Raw genomic sequence first — 14,101 nt, 5'->3', positions numbered from 1 at the left:
CCTCAACCTTGCATATTTTTAGGGACAGTGGGACCTATACTATAAGCAAAACATACCAACCAATTCACATAAGATGGCCCTAAAAGGTGAAAATGATTTTAAGCATTACTGTCATTTTAAAAGTAGGCAATTTGAAAATTGAACATAAGAGAATTTATCTAGTCACTAGAATATATTGACATCTACAGGTTTTAATTGTCTGAATTTAAGTGGAAATATTGACAGTTTGTAGGTGTAGCCTATTTAGGTCCGAGCAGCTAAGCGCTGCAAAGGCCTATTGTAATCGCTCTGTTTCTTATTATTCATCTGTCAAATGAATTACCTTTTTGGAGACTTAACTAAATTGAAATAGTTCCTACAGGGAAAGTCGCAGGTGTTGAAATTATGATTATTGATTGATTAATTTTTATCAATAATTATAATTAAAAATCATAATTTGACAAAATTAATTTCTTAACCAAAATCCTCATTTATGAATCGAGACCAGAGATGTCTTCTGGTGTTGTAATTGTGGCTCAACGCCTTTGATAATTACAACCGTTAAATACTCAGTAATAATTAATAACTATTATCAGAGATGTCACTGTTTAATCAACCGTTTCTGTCGAAACGTGTGGAACTTTAACCTTATTTTGACTGACGAACCACTCTTGCCCAAAATAAACACAAAATGCCTTCTCTTTATCTATGTGAATATGTATTAAATCACAGCCCTGATACACTCGCTCTTCCGATTTAATAATCTTCACCTACTCAAACATGCAAAGTTCTACACAAAAAGGGCAAAATATCTAACTAAACAAAATAAAGGAAAACAGCAGTTATGGCAAAAATGATAATATGACAAAGGGGTGTGGTGGTGAGTGGAGGTGGGGGATCAGCTCCAACTGTAACTCAGTTATACTCAGTCATAAAACCTCCCCCATCTCTGCGCGGGCTGAGCACACAAAGAGTTATAAAACTTTTGTCGGCAAGCTAGTAAGCAGTAAGGTTGAAATCAAAGAAAATGGTGAATATCACCATGAGGTTATTATAACAGTCCAGTCTCACAGCGCACCTGCGCTTGCTCTCAGGTGTCCAACAACCCCGCAAGACACACACAAAGCTGGGTAGCGCAGCGGCTTCCAGGCATCCAACACGACACATCAAAGTTTCAATAAAAAGGTTACATGCACATATCTTTCAGAACACATTAGATTAAATAGCGAATCTCATCGCACTAAAACCTCCTGTACCCTGCCCAGACTTTCTAAGAAAGAAACAAATATAAAATATGGATTTTACTTGTCGCTGTCTTCCTTCTGAGCGGGGTTGAGAGAGAATGGTGTGGAAGTTGGAAGTTAATGTGCGTCCACAGTTAACTTCAGGAAAAGCGGTCAATCTTCGTCCTCTGGCCTCCTTGGCGAAATGGAAAATATGATCTGACCATCACAGTCGACTAGGACAAAACAAGGTGGCAATTCGTCTCCTTGAAACTCCGTGGTTTTTTTAGTTACATGTTAAACTCACGTCTTCGATCGGCAAAGTGAAATTTCTGGCCTTCTTATTCCAGAAACCTCAGTTATGAATTCTTCGTTGGCCAACGAGAGAGAATAAATGAAATCCACGTGGGACTCTTCTCCAGGTGATGCTTCAGATGTTGGTAACCATGTCACGGTCTCCAGCTGAAGGCAAAGGGTGGGAAGTCTCATCCTCTGTTATATAGTTGACGGTGGCCTCAGGGCTGCGACGCCCCTGTCTTATCAGCCGCAGGGGCCGACGGGATCTGTAGGAACGGACTGTCCTGGATACAAAATGGCCGAAAACGCCAGGAGGTCTGGTGGTGTCCAGCAACGTGCAAATGGTCCAATATTCAGCACACAAGTGGTCCAACACAGGGACATGGAACTTTCTAAGATTGATCCGCATCTGGCCCCAAACAATATTCAATGGTCAAAAGCTGACATCATGAAGCCCCACCCCCTGGGAACCGGAATTATAAAGTTTCACTTAGGATGCTCCATATTTGATTCCTTTCACCTAATCAACTTGAAACTGTCCACAGAGACAGATAACATGAATGGCTAAGTTGTTCTCCAGTACTGAGAGGTTTGGCTGGAAGGTGAGACCAAAATCTGACGTCACGCCATGGCCTTACGTTTGGCTCTGATTTACACATACATAGTCCGATTTTCTCCAAACTGAATATTCATCTTTGTCATCGCCCAAACAGGTCTATTGGTTTACATTGGAATACATTGAAATGTTTGCAACATCTGTATGCTGTTCTTTTGTACTCTATTGAATGTTCAACAGAGAAACATCCTGGGGGAAGAAATTGTCTCTGTGGCGGCTGGTTTTAGTGAACAGTGCTCTGTATTGGCGGCCTGAAGGTAAAGCTCTGAACAGTCCCTGGGTGGTGCAGGGTGTGTGGTGTCTGCAGAGATTTTAGCAGCTCTTTTCCTGACCCTAGACCTGTATAAGTCCTGGATGGAAGGTCAGCCCTGAATATTTTCACTACATTCCTGATTATTCGTTGCAGTCTGCACCTGTCCTGTTTTGTGGATGAACCAAACCACACTGAGATGGATGAAGACAGGACAGACTGAATGATGGCAGTGTAGAAGATGACCAGCAGCTCCTGTGGAAGGTTGAACTTCTTGAGTTGCCTCAGGAAGTACAGTCTCTGCTGGGCCTTCTTTCGAACAGTGTCTATGTGTGAAGACCATCTCAGGTGCTCAGAGATGGTGGTTCCTAAGAACCTGAAGTGGTCCACGGCCGATACAGTGTTGTTGAGGATGGTGAGGGGGGTGTATGGGGGTTGTGTTCTCCGAAAGTCCACCACCATTTCCACAGTCTTGAGTGGGTTGAGTTCAAGGTAGTTCTGACTGCACCAGTGTACCAGCCGATCCACCTGCTGTCTGTATGCAGACTCACCGTCACCGTCCTGGATCAGTCCAATTACAGTGGTGTTGTCTGCAAACTTAAGGAGTTTCACGGACGAGTCCGATGAGGTGCAGTCGTTTGTGTACAGGGAGAAGAGGAGTGGGGATAGAGCACACCCCTGGGGGCACCAGTACTTATTGATCTGGATCGGGAGAAGATGCTACCCAGTTTCACCTGCTGCTGTTGGTCCATCAGGAAGCTGTTGATCCACTGACAGGTGGAGGCTGGGTGAGCTTCTGGTGGAGGATGTCTGGTATGATGGTGTTGAAGGCCGAGCTGAAGTCTACAAACAGGATCCTGGCGTATGTCCCTGGGTGGTCGAGGTGTTGCAGGATGAAGTGTAGACCTAAGTTAACAGCATCATCTGCCGACCTGTTTGCTCTGTAAGCAAATTGCAGGGGGTCCAGCAGGGGGCCTGTGATGTCTTTCAGGTGCTTCAACACCAGCCGCTCAAAGGATTTCATGACCACAGACGTCAGGGCTACAGGCCTGTAGTCATTTAATCCTAGGATGGTGGGTTTCTTGGGCACCGGGATGATGGTGGATTGTTTGAGGCAGGAGGGGACCTCACATTTCTCCAATGACTTGTTGAAGATCCTTGTGAAGATCGGAGCGAGTTGATTTGCACAGGCTTTCTGGCATGATGTGGAGACGTTATCAGGTCATCCAGCTTTCTTTGTTTTCATGCGCTGAAAGAGCCTATTTACATCTTCCTCGGAGATCTTTAGTGCAGGCAGAGGATCTGAAGGTAGGGTGTTGGTAGCTTTGTCGGAAGAACTTGTTCCTGAATGGGATGTGGAGGGGATGATTTGAGGTGTGAATGGCTTCTTGTCATGTCTGCAGTAGAAGCCATTCAGACAGTTGGCCAGGAGACGACTCTGTTCAGGATGGGTGGGGGGTCTCCTATAGGTAGTCAGGTTTCTCAGACCGGTCCATACAGCTGAAGTGTCACCAGTAGAAAGGCTGTTCTTAAGCTTCTCAGTGTAACTTCTCTTGGCTGCTTTGATCTCCTTTGTAAGTCTGTTCCTGGTCTGCCTGTACCGCGCCCAATCTCCACTGCTGTGAGCTTCTTCCTTTTCCCTGCGCAGATTCCTGAGGTGTGGAGTAAACCATGGCTTGTTATTCCCAAAGGTGCAGAAGGTCTTGGTCTGCACACACATGTCCTCACAGAAACTGATGTATGATGTCACCACATCAGTTAGTTGGTTTAGGTTAGTGGCTGAGGTTACAAAAACAGTCCAGTCTGTGCATTCAAAGCAGGCCTGTAGCATCTGCTTTGATTCCTCAGTCCACTTCTTAACAGTGTAAACCTTGGGTTTGGAAGCTCTTAGTTTCTGTTTGTAGGTTGGGATGAGGTGGATAAGAGAATGGCCATGTTCTGACATCTACCTCCAGCAGGATAATGAACTGTGTCAAACAGGCTAGATCTCAAACTGGTTTCTTGAACATGATAATGAGTTCACTATATGGCTATGATCTATGTATTTACCAAATCTCATTCCAGTAAGGAACCTTTGGGATATGGTGAAACAGGAGATTGACGTCATGGATTTCCAGAGACTGTGTGATGTAATTACCATGCCACCCCCATGAGGAATCATCTTTTTTATACTAGTTTGCAAATCCTGTCATTTGTGCTCGATTTTGTTTACACCAATGTGTTTATTTGTCTATCAAAAAGTAAATGATCTCAATTGTTTTTCATATAAATGGTTAAACTATGATACATCCCTTCAGTTCTAGGTTTTATGTATCAGAACAAAAAATGTATCTGGTTTTTACCAGATTCTAAAATCATTGAAATCTAAGTTCAAGTGAACACAAACACTGGATAGAATCTACTTCATTAGCTATTAAACAAATAAAAACATGTGGTCTCACCTTTAGCAGCACTTACTCTGCTTTCGATCTTCTGTATGACCCTATCAGAGTCTTAAATTGTTCCGGAGCAATTTTGGCCCACTTCTCCACTTGTTCTAGAGGTCTTGTTCATTTAAATGTAACTTTGCTCACTTAGGTCTTACCAAATTCTTCTTAGAGAAAAGAGGCATTTTCCTCCATTGATTTTTTGCCATATTTGGTCATTGTTTTTGTTTTTTTTACTGTCCTGTCATGGACATTTAATATGCAGAGGCATGTAGAATATTGTCATGGAGCTCTTTGGTTAGTTGCAGTTTGTCATGGCATTGTTCGGTCTGATGTTGGGGTGCATGTTTTTAGGATGTTCACTCTTGGGAAGATTAATATACTTTCTCACTACAAAATGATGGACTATGCATACTTTAGAAATTGCCTTATTAACCATTCCCAGATTTACCTGAAAGATCAACCTTGAGCAGCAGTTGTTTCTTTCCGCTGTCTTTCTGACTCGGCACTATGTTTAAACTCATGGACATGCCCCAGAGCTGCAAATTGCCAAAACATCTGCTTTTATAGAGGTAACCAAACTTACTGATGACCAGCTCATTTTCTGCATTTAATCACCAATATATGGTGGCTATATTTTCTCTTAAATCTTATGAAAGCAACAACAGTCTTCTTTATTTAACTTGTGTTAAATGGATAGTGACTGTATAGAATCTGTGTGTAAAAAAAGTGGAGAAAATACTTTTATCATTCATGTATCTTTTATGTAAAACCATACATTTGAAAGCAGGAACACTTTCTTTCTTTGTGTTCCTTAATTAGGTCACCGTTACCTGTTCAAATTCCTGCATGAATGAGCAGATCCGTGTTAATCACCACCACAACGTGCAAGCAACACTGTCAAACAGGTTAGGTGAGTGCAGGTAAGAAAGGAGGAAGGACTATTCTAATGTCAGCGCACACACACAAAGAAAGAAAGGGAGAGAGAGGGAGAGAGAAAAGCTAGCAGCTTACAAGTAGACAGCTCAACTAAATTACAACCAGGCTACACTGACAGGTGTTAAGGTGAGCTCTGACGACAAGTAGCTACTGCAGATAGGTAAACAAGCCAAAGGTAAAGGATTGGATAAGCAGTCTCACAAGTAACCAGTTTACTTTGTAGGCAGGCATTGTGTCAGGTAAAAAGGAGGCAGCTCTCCCTGTTTGCTGTGGAATTGTTGCCTGAGAAATGCAGGCAGTGGCAGCAGTAGAGAAGAGAAGCTAATAGGACAGCATTTATCCTCTGCTGCCCCCTCTTTTCACAGACACACTCACAAAGACTGAGGCAACCACCTGGGTGTTCAACCAGCTCAGCTTTTACAAGGTAAATGTACAGACTAGGCTTGGTTACAGCTTGAAGGTTTGACCTGGATGGATGAATTTGCATGAAAACTCCTGATAATCCTCGATAATGTATTGTTTAGGTGTGTAGTTTTTTCTTCTCTCATTTTTGTGCATTTGCTACTGGGTATCCTGTTGTAGAACGCTCAATGAGGTCAGATTGGGTCTTTGCTTCTCTGGAGGTCCAGTCAACACAATGACAGCAAATTCAAAATAACCACATATATTGTGTTCACCAATATTAGAATCAAGAAACCTATCACAGTTGAATTTTGTTTCCTGAGTGCCAGAGAGCTATAGATGAGCTGATTTCCTGGCAACTCATTAAACCAGGCCCGTTCCATCATACTGTGATGTGTGTTCTTGCCTGGCGACCTCTTGTAGTCTGTAAATTCCTTTAACCATAGGAAAGAAAACAAACCTGCAGTACAGTGTTACCTGCCTGCTGTGGTTTTGCCTTGTGTTTGTCATGGGTATTTTGTACACACCACAGGTGCCGGCACAGAGCTGTGGATGGCTTTGAACAGGTGTTGTGGCAGCGGGCAACAGTAAGTGCTGTATCCCTCTCTCTGTTGGTCCTTGGAGAAAGGATTGGGACTGCTTTGTACATTAAAGACTTATTCATTAAATAAACACAAATGAAGAAGAAAGGATCATCATGATTAAAGTTGGGTTAGGCTAACAGTGCCGTGAAAAAGTATTTGATACCCTATGATTTTTTTTCTGTTGTTGCTTTTTGTTACATATTGTCACACAGTTTTACATCATTAACCTAATTTTAATATCAAAATATGATAACCTGAGTAAACCCAAAAAGCAGTTTTCAAATGAGGATTTTATTTATCAAGGGAAGTTGTTAATTAACTATGACCCAGTTTTTTGGTACAGTATTACAAGCCTCACTCAGGCCTGATCACTGCCAGATCGCTAAAATTAAGAAAACACTTAAATAGGACTTGTCTGACAAAATGAAGAAAGTTAAATAATCTCAAGAGAAGTGCATAATGTCATTCCAGTAAGGAACCTTTGGAATATGGTGAAACAGAGCTTCAACAATAGATGAACTTCAACAATAGATGTGCAACGAAATAATTGACATGTCTGAAAAGGGTTACAGAGCCTTGTCTAAGACTTTGGGACTTGTGAAAACCACTGTGACAACCATAATCCCATATGGAGGAAACATGGATAGTGTTGAGCTTTTAAAAATCTGGCAAAATTACCCCAAGAGCGACACATAGACGACATTGTCCATGCAGGCTTTACTTGCCTCAGGTAAAGTCAGTGTTCATGATTCAAAAACAAGACAAAAACTGGGCAAACACTCAGATGGTGTCAAGCATGTGTTATTTAGGATAGGTAAGTCATCCAGCTCAGTCTATCATTCTTAGCATATATGAGTGGTACCCAGTGTGGTCTTCTGCTGCTGTTGTCCATTTGCTTCAAAGTTTGATGTCTTGTACTTTCAGAGATAATTTTTTGCATACCTTGGTTTCAGTAATTCAATAATAAAACTGCTGTTGACTTTTTGTCATCTAAAACCCGTCTGTCCATTTTCCTCTAACATCAACCCCAGAGATGTTCACGTTATATTGGTATGTGATGTCACAGAGCCCTTTCAGGAGACAATTTAAGAAAAAAATGTATGCCTCTGAGTCACCAAGGGAAGGAGTAACAGAGCCAAATTAGTAAGTAGGGTTGACAGGGCAGTATATTCAGTGATTTGTTAGGGCCTACAGTAATCTAATCACTTGCTGTTTTTATTATGCTAGTTTCAATAATGTGAGTGTACATTACTTCAGGATGTGGCCAGCTCAAGTAGTATAAGCTTGAGACAACTTGAAGAGGGTGTCATTTTCTGTTCGTACTGCTTAATTGTCCTCTACAAAGTCTAAAAGATATCCTGCCTTTACTTCATGGTAAAAAAAATAAAATATCTAGTGTTTGTCAGGTCTGTCATGTTTTGTACGTAGTGAGTTGCAGACGAGAATGCAGAAAGGAACTTGGAATGAGCATGATGATGAATTTTAATAATAAAACAGAAAGGTCTTGAACAAACAGGACTTGGAGTACAGACAGAGAAATTGGCCATGAAACTGAAAAAATCCAGCAATGAACAATGAAAAACCAGCAGGTTAAATACTGAGGCAAAGGTGAAAATGACAGAGAAACCAAATGATATAATCACAGGAAATAAGGAACAGTTGTGGCAGGATAAAAGCAGGAAAGGGAGGGAGACTAATTAACACGAAGGGAGCTGAACTAAGATACAGAGAAACTACCAACCAAAGGGGGATTACTAATTATGATCTAAAAGAAATACATCCACATGCATGATGGAAAGAACACAAGAATAAACTAAGAAACTAAAGACACATGAATTAATGAATGGCAAAATCTTAATGGCAAAAATAGAAACCTGATATGGCAAGACCTTTAATAAAATAAACAAGGAAATAATGAAAACACAAAAGAACACCCAAACAATCTTTCATAACTTGCATGTTTGTTAGAACACAAATTAACTATGTGGATATTGAACTGGCTGATAAGTTAAAACAGCTCAAAAGGATTTGGGTTCTTAATGAGCTCTTAGGCATTACTCTGACTTTGAGAAAGTTAAATCAGTTTGCTTCCAAATATATGTTTCATCAAACAATCCCATCCTCATAGCTCATTAATAACAAATGTAAAGCGGAAAACAACAAATCAGGAGACAACAATATCATGAGAGGTATTGCAATATACCGTACATGTTGGTGTTGGAGGTCTAAACATGTGAGTTGTAACTTTTAGTATTTACACCACCATACCAATTTTTGAAGGCGATTAAATAAAAATATAAATAAATATTATAACTTCAAATATGAAACCAATGATCTACTATGACCACACATTTATGACACAAAAAAAATAGTTTAAAGTCATCATCTGAAGAACTTGGCTTTGAGTTTTGTCATTTTTTAATTCTTGGGTAGATTTTGTATTTCGGTAGATTTTAGTGTTTTTATGTTTTATAAAGTCATTTGTTTTCTATCCAAGTGTTTCCTTTGGGTGTGGTTTAGTGATTTTTGTTGAGCTTTATATTTAATAGACTATTTTGGCCATATTTTGTTTTTGACTAAATCCATGTGGTTATTCTGTAATTTCAAAAGTCTCTTTCCTCATTTCTCATCTTCTAGGTCCCCTTATAGCTGCATTCCAAGAGTTAATCAGAGTGACCTGTTTTCCATGCTAATAACCACCCTTCTAAGTCTTTATACTCCTAGTTTGCTTGCAGTCACTAGGCCTGTTTACATGAACATAAATATTTGAAAAAAGGGCCAAAATAAAAATATGTCATGTAAACACGCCAATCGGACGTTTCTGATTTAATTCAGCTCAACAGGAAAGAGGCTGTATTCCGAATGAGAGGGACCGTTTATGCCATCCCTAAATACGAACCACGTCCATGTAAACACTTCTTCCGATCATGTCATTCTGATTGGGGCAAACTGACCTGACTGCGCATGTGTGACGTATGTCAGCGTGAGACATTCACCCATTGGTTTTTGGTTTATAAGAAGTATAGTGCAGCAGCGCTATGCTTGAAGGCAGCACAAAACTTGTGATGTTAATTTTCTCCCGCTCTCTCATCCTGTAATGCAGGAACAGTATTAGCATGTGTTGCCGAGCCTGTAACCTAATTATGGAAAGCAATAACTCCTCAACCTGGCGCTTGTCCATTCTAGGCGATCAGAACACTCAAAACCAACAGAATTCCATGTTTGCTGTTTTTCTTCAGTACAGGCAGAAGTACAACTTCTTCTGTAGTTGGTTTTGGGAAATTTGACAATTCTGCGCATGTGCTTCCATTCTGAATGAGGAGTGGTGCATGTAAATACATGTCATAATCAGATTATTTGACCTTGCTCCAGTAAAAATAGTGTATTTGAATGTATTTAGTTTTTTAATCCAAAACCTTTTCAACCTGATCAAGACATTTTGCACTTAGCTTAGCTACTGTCAGATCCACCTACCTCACATTCCATCTTAGTTCCTTGTTGTTTATCACTCTGCATCATTTGTGGAAAGTTTGTTTTCTTCAGTTAACTAAATGGAATCTCTAGCAACATATTGCCTGCCTCCTGCCTGCCTTTGGGCCCTCCATGATGACACACAAAATTTTAGTTTGCGGAATGTGTTAATGTTTTTGATTGACAGGTGAGCATCTTACTTTTGTCAACTATGCACAGACATTCCAACATTACTGAAAACATTGTTTTATGAACTATTTGTTAGAGTTTTCTTATAGTTTGACCACTTTACAGTTTACCAAAATATTGCAAATTTGTTTTTCCCTAATGTGTATCCTTCTTTCTGACTCTATCTCCCATATATCTTTATGATTACGTTTCTCCAAAGTTTTTGCTGACTTTTTTCGCATTATTGATTCTGCTATTCTTCATCTTAGATGTTTCATGATGGGTTCTGAACCATGGGACTCTAGAGCAGCATACCAGAGAGACAGAGCAGGTTTAAACCAGTTTTTTGAAATTGTGTTTTTGGGCAGTGTCAGGATTCCGTAGCCAGCGGGTTTCAGGGATCGGCTCACCAGGAGAAAGAGAGTGGTTACTATCAGGCAGGTGGTTCTTATTGTTAAAGGTAAGAGTTCCAGGCTTACTTGTAGATGAGTGTGTTGGTTCTGAGGAGAAGTGAGCAAGCCAAGGAGACTGAGGCGGACAGTCAAGCTTGCTGTGCGAGCGATTTCCTCCAGATGGTTAATAGTGTTGGAGGGTGGACAGGCAGGGCAGGTGAAGTGAGGAGTAATCTTGCAATTTGATCTTGTGGATCCAGAATGGCCCTTGGACTGAGGTAAATTGACTGAAGTATTTACCATTCAGCAGGAGGCTGAACCAAAGCGGGTTCTCCAGGAAGTGGGTTGCTGACGACCAGCAGGGTAAAAGCCAGATCCACGGATGATTTATCCAGAACAGGGTCTTGTTGACAGCAACCTTCAGGGAGGAACAGAGCAGGGATTAGTAAAGGCAGGTTAACACAGAGGCAAACACAGAGCAGGGTTTGCTGGTCTAATTACCACTCAGCAGAGTAAACAATCCAACATCTCCTTCAAGGTCTTAGCTGCTTAGGAAGCTCCTCATTGACTGCTCTTGATGCAGTGCAGCTGTGCGGCTGCACTTACCTGTCACACACTGCTCGAGGAAAGGAGAAACAACACAATGGACTGGGTAGAACTGGTTTAATTTGGGAGACATGAAAAATAGGATGGACTCTGAGGTGAGAGGGAATCTTGAGACGGACGGATGACGGACTGATGATTCGGTCAACTTTGAAGTGGCCCAGGAACCTTGGGGCAAGTTTGCGGGAGTAGCCCTTCAGGGGGGAAGGTTTTAGAAGAGAGCCATACCTCTTAACCTGGGATGTAGTTCGGGGCGGGTCTCCTCCTCAAATCAGCATGGAGTTCAGTGGTAAGTGACAATTGTTGTAGTTCAGCCTTGGTGAGGTTCCAGGATCTTTTGAACTGGTTAAAATGGACTGACGGCAGGATGGGTTCTGGACAGGAGGATGGGAGGAGTGAGAGTGGATAGCCAAGTGATGCCCCGAACGGTGACAGAACAGTAGCAGTGGAAGCATGAGAATTATGGGCATATTCGGCCCAAATGAGATTCTCACTCCAAGTTCTGCAGAGGTATGCAGAGGCATCTTAGAGTGTTCTCCATCCCTTGATTGAGTCATTCACATTGTCCGTTGCTCTGATGATGACAGCCAGAAGAGAGTTTGGGTTGAGCTCCACGAACTGAACAGAAATCTTTCCATACTTTTGATACAAATTGTGGGCCTTTGTCAGAAATGATTTTTATAGGTAGTCTGTGAATTCTGAAGACATGGTTGAGGAGTATCTTTGCGGTGACGGCAGCAGAGAGCAGTTTGGTAAGGGCGATGAGGTGACAGGCCTTGGAGAAGTGATCAATAAGAATACCTGTTTTGTGGTGACATGGAGGCAGACCGGTGACAAAATCAAGTGCAATGTGGGACCAGGGTTGGCTGGGGATGGAAAGTGGTTGGAGGAGACCGGCTGGAGCTAGATGGAAATTTTTATTGCGGGTGCACATGGGACATGAGTTGATGTATTCGACTACATGTCAATTGAGATTGGGCCACCAGAAGTATCTTCGGATAAAGGCAATGGTATGGCTAGAACCAGGGTGACCAGAAAAACAGGAAGCATGGGCCCAATGTATGACTTGTGATCTGGTGGCTGACAGAACGTAGAGACAATTAGGGGGTCCTCCCCCAGGATCAGGCTTGTTAGCTTGAGCTCTGCTGACATGTTCCTCAATTCCCCAAGTGAGGGAACCGACGACACGGGTCTGTGGAACAATTGCCTCAGGCTTGGGATCATTGTCATCGGGGGAGAACAGGCGTGAAAGTGAATCAGGTTTGATATTCTTGGTACCTGTAGGTAATGGTGAAGTTAAAGATGGAGAAGAACAGGGACCAATGGGCTTGGAAAGAGTAGAGTGAGCAGTTACGGGGAGAGAACAGCACCAACTCAGGTATTGGAGGCATCCATCTCCAAAACAAACTGGAGTTTGGGGTCAGAGTGCACTAAGATGGTGCTGAAGAGAACCTTTCTTTGAGGCTCAGGAATGCCTCTTTTGTATCTGGGGTCCAATGAAAGGGAACCTTCGTAGATATGAGAGCTGTTAAGGGGGAAGCCAGGAGACAAAAGTTTCTGACGAACCCGCGGTAGAAATTAATGAAGCCCAGGAGTCTTTGAAGCTTCTTCCTGGAGTTGGGTTTAGGCCAGTCAACTATTGCTTGGATCTTGCTGGGGCCTGCCTTCACCTGTCCACCCTCTAAGATAAAGGTCAAAAACATTATTGTGGATACGTGAAACTCACATTTCTCTGCATTGACGAACAGCTGATTCTCCAGTAACGTCTGTAGGACTTTTTTGACTTGGTTGGTGTGGGACTCCAGATCCTTTGAGAAAATGAGAATGTCATTCAGGTAAAGAAACACACAGATTTCTGAAGTCTCTTAATACGTCGTTCACCTGGGACTGGAATACTGCAGGTGCATTTTTCAAACCAAAAGGCATGACCAAATATTCAAAATGCCCCAGTGGGATTTTCAACGCCATTTTCCACTCGTCCCCTTCTCTGATTCTGACCAAATGGTAAGTGTTACAGAGATCAAGTTTGGTGAAGATGGTGGCGCCTTTCCCCTTTTTCTGAGCGGAGGCCAGAAGTGGTAATGGGTACTTGTTTTTAATAGTGATCTGATTTAATCCTTGGTAATCTATGCAGGGTCAATAGGAGTTGTCTTTTTTCTTTACAAAGAAGAAACCTCCACCGACTGGGAAAGAAGATGGCCTGATAATGCTGACTTTGAGAGAGTTGTTGATATAACTCTCCATAGTTTCTTGTTCGGCTTCAGAAAAGTTGCAACAAAGGCGACCAGAGGGTAGTAGCGCACCACGACGCAAATCAAGAACAGCACCAACAAATCAATGCCTAAATCGTATGGACGATGGGGTGCCAGAGACAGGGCCCGGTCTTTGCTAAAGCCCATTTTAAGGTCATGGTATATGGGCGGACAGATCGAGCTGGGACTTTAAGGAGTTGGGCTGAACAGAATCTTGAGGGATAGCAGAATGAAGACAGGACACGTGGCAATGCTCCCTCCATGACCCAATGTGTGAGTCAGACCAATTTAAATGAGGATTGTGGATTTTAAGTCAAAAGGTGACCTAACGATTTGGGCCTCTTAATTTTTTGTCTTCCCCATAAAAATGTGTTCTTGATGGTTACCGGAGGCAATAAAACGGAGTGGATGGGTTTCCATAAGGACCCTGTTTAATGGGCTGCCTAGGATGGCTGACACTTCTAATGGGTTGGCCAATTCAGTGACTTTTTAACCAGAG

The 14,101-nt window shown here is 42.0% G+C and overlaps 1 protein-coding gene across 1 annotated transcript in view; it reads left to right on the top strand.

Annotated features, from left to right (window-relative positions):
* The first annotated feature begins 5,818 nt into the window (after nucleotides 1–5,818).
* The window catches only part of LOC124873382 (inactive N-acetylated-alpha-linked acidic dipeptidase-like protein 2), a 677,436-nt gene continuing 669,153 nt past the window's right edge, over nucleotides 5,819–14,101 (top strand). The window contains exon 1 of the mRNA XM_047373999.1: nucleotides 5,819–6,154. The gene's annotated coding sequence lies outside the window, so the exon portion shown is untranslated. The remainder of the gene's footprint in view (nucleotides 6,155–14,101) is intronic.

This window comes from Girardinichthys multiradiatus, chromosome 9 (genome assembly GCF_021462225.1).
Source record: "Girardinichthys multiradiatus isolate DD_20200921_A chromosome 9, DD_fGirMul_XY1, whole genome shotgun sequence".
Classification (NCBI taxonomy): Eukaryota; Metazoa; Chordata; class Actinopteri; order Cyprinodontiformes; family Goodeidae; genus Girardinichthys; species Girardinichthys multiradiatus.
Note: the sequence above shows the minus strand (reverse complement) of the source record. Positions and strands in the feature narration are given on the sequence as shown.